The following is a 7,588-nucleotide window of genomic DNA, read 5'->3' on the forward strand; positions in this document are numbered from 1 at the left end:
CAGGCTGGAATATGAGAACTGCACTTAATATTAAAGGAGTGGGCAAATGTCGGTGACATACGCTCTCCTGCTGACTTCTGCACCTGACTTCTGACTTCTGTACTTCATGTTGATCATCAAATTACGCAACCGCTGATCAATCATCAACTGATCGATCTTCATTATCTTTCTCTGTCTCACTGCCTTTGGTTTGTTTCATTTTTGCCATGCTTTCCTAAAATCATCAGTTCAACTTGTTTCGTAGATCATGAGCATCAGCATACATAGGACAGTGTTTCAGTAAGTTGTCCCGTGCACTAGTACTTTTTTATTAAGGGCATGGCAGAATGTCATACCTTGACAACTGATAAACGGAAGGTTTTACCCTTTATTGAAATATAAAGAGTAGCAATGGGACTACACATCCGAGTGTTTGCCCAAATGCAGAGAAATATATGATATCTTGATAAAGCGGGCCGTAAGGCAACGAAAAATGTTTCCGTCCCAGACCATCTTGTAGAAAAACGACCATCACAAGACAGCGGGACGAAACGGTGACGCACAAATGCCACGGCATGCAGGCGACGGTGAACGTAATGCCGGCACCGGGTGTCCAGCTGGCGTGGCGGCGGCAGGGGGGCGCCTGCTTTTATTAGCTGTATGCGTTACTTCTGCGCCACGCGGCTGTCACGGGTATTTTTAAAGACGATAGTCTTTCTTGGAACTTTTGACGCAAAAAGTTTGGTCCGTCTATCTGTCCATTTGTCTGTTTGTCCACCCTTAACGGTACCGGGCACTTCAAATAGCACTAGTGGCTATCCCAAACGGCCGACCCTATACGCAACGCCCACCAATGTTGCTCAAGATTTAACGTTTATACTTGTGCGATTGTCAATTAAAAAGCAATTATCGCGCATATCTGAGCCACCATAACAACACGTATATATTCTGTATGTGCGTCTTTTACTAAAAAAGACACATATAAGTTATTCTAAGGAACGTAGCGTTTATCACGCGGCACTGACCATGTAACGCTTGCACGAAAAGGGAAGCGTTTCCAACGCTTTGCCAAGACGACACGGTGGTGGCACCTACCCGTCGCCTTGCGTTTTACACCTTGTCGTTTCTGAGACGGGCGCGCACGCCCGTCTCAAAGCCGCACGTTTTGTTTTCTAAGATATCTGCCAGAGAGCACTCATGTCTCACGTGTGACATGACTTGGTGCGCTCGTTCGCCTCCACTGCACGCTCGAGGCACTCTAACGCAGCGCCTCCAGAATACCATTCACCGATTTTCTTACGCAGAACATCAAATAAACGTTTTGTTCAATCTCTCCAGACGCAAGACTATCGTCTTTCGATGACATTTCCAGATTACATGCAGATACGGGCCCAATTTTTTTTTATTGCTGGGCTCCCTATAGACATGATTATAGTCAGTACGCAGGAGCGCGCCGCCCATATGCCGTTTGTTATCCGGCACCTGACTGAGAGTGTAGTGGGAAAAAATCACGTGGAGCATAATAGATAAGGAATGAAGACTTTTGTTTGTTTGTAACTGCAAATTTTCACTAAAGTTTTGTCTGGTGGACCAGACTCTGGTAAATCTTAAAGCATGGAGCCCGCAGAGCCCATGATATCAGTACATTCTAATACGCATATCGCTGTATGAATGTTCGTAAAGATGCTCCTTGCCTAGTATTCCACGTGGTTGATGCGGGCCTACTATTTCTTTCTTTACGCTCTGACACCTACTAGCCGTCATCTTCATCTGAATCTTGTAGTTTACGTTGGTCAGACTGATCAGCCGATAAGCCGAGACCTGTAGAAGTTTTTTAATCATCTGTTTTAGGTATCAGAATAGTTCGGGAGGACGGAAATAATAGATGGAGTGATTGTAATTCCAAAGTTTCATTAAAGAGATACGCCGAAATGGGAGATCATTCCTGCTTAAACTACTTGTAAAAACAAGGACTTGAGCCATCCGGACCAGAGCATTTCCTGCAGTTTAGTTTGCCAATTTCTCTCTCTACTTCTCTTATCGAGATTGCGAGTTTCAATCTCTCTTTAGTTTCATCTTCTAACTGCAGCATCAACGCCAAGAATTCACTCGTGAAGTGATCCCGATCTACAGCGCCTATAAAATATAGCTTGCTCTAGTGCTTGTGAGAAGTGCTCTCGATGTCCTTTTTAGCGTTTGCTATATATACCGCGCCGTTCTACACAATTTTTGTTATTGAATTATGTTCCATGTAACTCTTTTTCATGCCCGGAGCGCGTTTCGTGGGCGTCTCAGCAGTTACCATTTTTTCCGCTCGGGCCCTAATTATTGCCTCATGAAGCTTTTTATTATCCAAAAGCTCCAATTTTTTTTTCTACACACGAATATCTTGCCTGAATTCGCCCGGGATTTCGCTCCCTTCTTTGAGAAGAGCCCTCAAGTTCAAACGCAAGAGCTGCTTTATTGCGTCCTTCATGCTTATAAATTCAGCACATCTCTATTCCTTTCATTTGAATTTTTTAAACGTTTTCAACATTTCTCCATCTTTATAGTGACATACCTTCCAATACTATTTTTTGAAACGCTTGTTATTCACATTTCGTAAATCACAATCAGACTTTTTTTTTGTTCCATTTCTGCTGCCTATTATAAACATTACCAAATAATGGTCTGTGAATGACAATGTACAGAATAATCAGTGCACAGCGGTACAATATCAAGTGACACATAGGCGCAATCTAAGCGAGCATTACTGGATTCCTGGAAAAAAGCGTGAATTGGACAGCGTGACCACTGGAATTACACTACCCAACATTTTCAAGAGCGTAATCATTTATGATGTCTGCGAACTTAATCATACGCGTCTCTCAATAAGGCGTATTATCTGTTTTGTCTCGAACCGAACAAACGCAATCTAAATTTCGGAGGATGATAACACTGCGGTCAGTGATGCAGTAATAACCTACACTTGGCAGAAAAAATGTAGGCGTTGCACCCCATCTGTTGGGGAATACAGACAGACTACTCGCCTTTAACTTCCAGTGAGTCGAAAGATCGCGACGTGGCCCGAATCACAGCCTATAACCGACTGTGCAATAATTCCCATACAGTTACTAATTATAAGCAGACACACTTCGGGCAAACCAACAGCATTATGTGACTATGCAAATCAAAAGGAAGGGAAAAGTGCCGCCCGTAACTGTCTATCATTACGATGACGCCTCAACAGGTAAGCCCAGGGGATGGGGCAGTGGGAATAAAAGACAAAGGTAAGAAAACGAATAAAAAATTGGTCCTGTATCTGCATGTTAATCTGCAAATTTCATCGAACGACGATAATCTTGCGTGTGGAGAGAGTGAAAAAAACATTTATTTGATGTTCTGCGCAAGAAAATTGGTAAAAAATCGGTGAATGGTATTCTGGAGGCGCTGCGTTAGAGTGCCTCGAGCGTGCAGCGGTGGCGAATGAGCGCATGAAGTCACGTCACACGTGACACGTGAGCACCATCTGGCAGTTTTTTTGGAAAACGAAGCGCGTGGCTCTGAAACGGGTGTGCGCGCCCGTCTCAGAGCCACGCGTTTGTGTAGAACGCAAGGTGACGGATAGGTGCCACCACCATCTCGTCTTAGCAAAGCGTTGGAAACACTCGCCTTTTCGTGCAAGTGTTGCATGGTCAGCGCAGCGTGATAAGCGCTACGGTCCTTAAAATTACCTATGTATGCCTTTTCTAGTGAAAGACGCACATGCAGAATTTATACGTGTTGTTATAGTGCCCCAGACATGCGCAATAATTGCTTTGTAATTGACAAATTGACAATTGCACAAGCATGAACGCTATATCTTGAGCAACATTTATGGGCGCTGCGGATGGGTTTGGCCGTTTCAAGTACTTGGTGCCGTTAAGATTGGACAGACAGACAGACAGACAGACAGACAGACAGACAGACAGACAGACAGACAGACAGACAGACAGACAGACAGACAGACAGACAGACAGAAATTTTTGCGTCGAAGGTCCCCAAGAAAGACTATTGGTAAAAAGCAAGAGAAGGCGACGCACACACCGCGCAAAGACGCACGGTGTCTGCGTCGCCGTCGAACGCGTTGTGACGGCCGCAGGGGCTGACTGCGATGTGGATGAGGGCGAGGTCACCGTCATTGAAGTGGGGACGACGGGCGCACTCTTTGGGGGAACAGGGGTGGCCTCCAAGGTTGTGCCGCCGGTACCGGGGAGCGCATTTCGGAAGGAGCGTACCTTGATGATGGTAGCGCAGCTGCCGGGGGTCGTCCTAGCGTGTTCCAGGGCTTGGCGGTGAGTCACGGTGCCATCATTTGAAGCCATTATGACAGCGGTTCTGCACTGGAATTGCCAAGACGGGCAGCGCTGCTCGGTTGCGGGATGCTTCCCACGACAGTTTATGCAGTGAGGGTGTGCCGCACATGATCCTGGGGCATGCTTGAAGCCGTATCGCAGGCACCGTTCATCTCGCGAGCAGGTGGTGGCTGCGTACCCGAAGTGGCCACAACGGAAGCACTGCAGGGGCCGGGACTGGCGGGGCCGAACAGGGCGCCTTTGTTTGTAGAGCAATATATCCGAAGGGACGGTGTTCCCCGCGAAGGTGAGGGTGAGGCAGTTGCCTCTGCTGTCACCGGGCACTAGTGGCACAGGTGACGCAATGTTGTCGGCAAGGTCACTGAACGGGATCATTGGATCCACTCTAAAAACCACGCAAACCCAGGTGTTCAGGTCGAGTTCTTCGGCCCAAACCTTGGTGTTGCAAATCGTCCCGATTGCGACCTGAAGTAGGGCGGTCAGATCGGCAGTAAAGTGGGTGTCGATCGCAACAAGGTTGCGCCGGCAATTCACCCGCACTTGGTGGGTGGCTGGGAACTTCAAAAGAAAGGCGAAAATCGATCTCTCGATGCAGCCAGGAAGTTGGCCTTCTTCGCGATCGGCCGAAAAATGGTGGTGACAGCACGGTCAGAAAGAAAAAGGTCGACAACAAAGTGGGGACAATCGGTGCGCCGTGATGTGCTTGAAGGCACGGACGGCGCACTGGGGGCGGGTGCCGATTGCTCGGCAACCGTGGAGTTGGAGAGGCGAGAGGAGGGGTTGCTGCTGGGAGAATAAATCTTGCAGGAAGCCACGGCCATGGCACGAAACGAGGAAGCGCCGGTTTTCACTTTCGTTTCACTAGAAGCCGGAGAGATGGTGGCAGTGTGGTGGCTGCTGTCCTCTTGAGGCTGCGTTTTCTTTTTGGAGCGTGCAGGCTTGAATTGTGCCTCCTGCTGCTGGGTCGGCACCGATGTTGATGCCGGGGAAGCCATAAGAACGTCCTGCTGCGGCGTTTTTTTCCGGTTGCCTCTAAGAGGTGCCATTTGTAGCCCTTAAAGGGCTGCGCGTAAAATGCGCAGAGCGAGGATCGGGGTAAGATCGGGAGTGCAGTAAGACGCGTCTTACTTCGGTGAAATCTCGCGCAATACTTCCCAGCGTGACTAACACCCATATTACATTGCACCGATAAAGAGCATGCCATGACATCGGTATTGTCAACGCGTTCAACTTTTGTTTCCTGAACTGCTCGTATATACAATTTATTTTCTGTCACATTACGATACCACTGATTTTGGCCATTTTAGTTGCCAATTAATCCACGCACATTAACAGTTCAGACGCGCAAAAACCTTCCCAATGAGTTCTGCCACCAGCCGAGACCAAGGACGAGACGCCCTCGTCATGCATATTGGCGCCTTTCTCACACGCCATTGTGATGACTAAAAGTTAGCATTTTCATCACTCCTTGTTAGGAATTATGCACGCATGCAAGCACCGATACGCGCTTTCTTCTTCGCACCAACGCCCCCACGTTGTTCGATTTACCTCAGACGCTGCCCATGTGGCACAGCAACCATGTACATCCTCAGAGCGATGCATTGGCGGTGCTGTCTCGGCGTTCATCTTTTCTGCAGCAGCCTCAGCGACCGCTAGTTTGGTGCCCACTGCCTCTGGAACCTGAATGACGCTACGAGCGTCCCGCTGCTCTCTGGTGGATTCCTCTCCCAGGTGGTCTGAGCCAACACCATCCGCGTTTGCTGTCACCGGCTCTTGGCGTACACCGTCACCCGGGTTGACCACCATTGCTGCTTGATGGTGGTCAACGTTTTCGTTATTAAAGGATGTCGTGGAGCCCGCCACCTGTTCGGCCTCTTCCTCATCTAGGACGAGTTCAGTTTAAAACTGCAGGTCGTCCCACTAAACTGGCGTAGCTCTGAGTGCATGCCTTCTGAGTGTGGCCAAAGGCATGACATTCAGTGCATCTTGAAACCATACCATTGCGTCGTATATGGCCCATGTGTTTCCGCGTAGGCACAGTGGTGCTCGACCTGGCGCGAGAATAAGCGCTGTGCTGCTGCCAAGACGTCTCTGATGTGGTATGTCGTCCCGCGAAACACTTTCTTTCAGGAACAGCTTCACAAACTATGTTAGGGAATCAGCACCCTCCAAGCCTTCCACTCTCCACCTGACATCAGCCGCTTATTTAGCTTTACTATATTCACTAAATGTTCTGTGAATGCTATCGTTAGTAACATCCGAAGCCACCCAGTTAACTTCAGACGCATCTTCTATCTGTTAGCGTCAATAACGATGCACAGCTGGCCCTTGACAACCAAGCGTCCAGCTTCCCCAAGCTTCTTTTTGGTCTCATTCGTCCGCAGGTTGACGAGCCAGACGTGTGGCATCTGGTATACACCAATAACCGACACATCCTTGATGATACCGGCGTCTTGCAAGAGCTCACAAAAATTTTCGATGTGATACGGTCTTCCTAAAATATCGCAGTGCAGTACAACAGCATGCTTCATAGGATCACCTATCGAGACAGTGGGCGGAACAATCCTGTAGTGCTTCGGTACAGTAACAGAGGGGGTACCTTAGGCGTAAGCGAGCGCTGTCGCAGCTCTTTAGGTGCCAGCCATCCTGTATCCGCACGCGTCGGTGGCCAGAAGCCCAATGACACAGCCACGCCTCTGCTTGTCAATAGTGAAAATAACTTTCTCTGCTTGAAAATGCAGTGAAAGTAACACTCATGCTCTACAAACACACGTGTCCTGTATACGTCCTTCACAATACAACACCAAATATTGTCCTAATAATGCGTGGTACACGCGTACATTGCCATCGGGCGTCAGAGCATGAGATTATTATAACGACTTCATATTTTAGAGCCATTCACCCACTTAAACAGGCAAACGTGCTACTGCAACCTTAAGACCACGTAGTGGGCGCATTGCAAGTTTGAAAAAATTTCATACACTAAGTGTTTGAAGTACGCACTAGGAACAGAATATCGCAATCACGTTCAACTCTTAAAAGCGAAGCTTTACCTTAAGGGTCCCCCATTTTTTTAATATTCCTTTTTGCGATGCGGTTGAAGTACCATGTCTATGTAACACTCGACAATCTAAAACATATATTGCTGTACACCCTGATGAACCGGTGGTTGACCAGGATTCCACCGCTGCTATCCGTTGTTGAGGCGTTGTAACTTTGCAGTTACCAGCACTGGAGACTCGGGAGCAAGACGCCAAGCATGAGGAGGCTGATGA

Source organism: Rhipicephalus microplus, chromosome X (genome assembly GCF_043290135.1).
Source record: "Rhipicephalus microplus isolate Deutch F79 chromosome X, USDA_Rmic, whole genome shotgun sequence".
Lineage (NCBI taxonomy): Eukaryota > Metazoa > Arthropoda > Arachnida > Ixodida > Ixodidae > Rhipicephalus > Rhipicephalus microplus.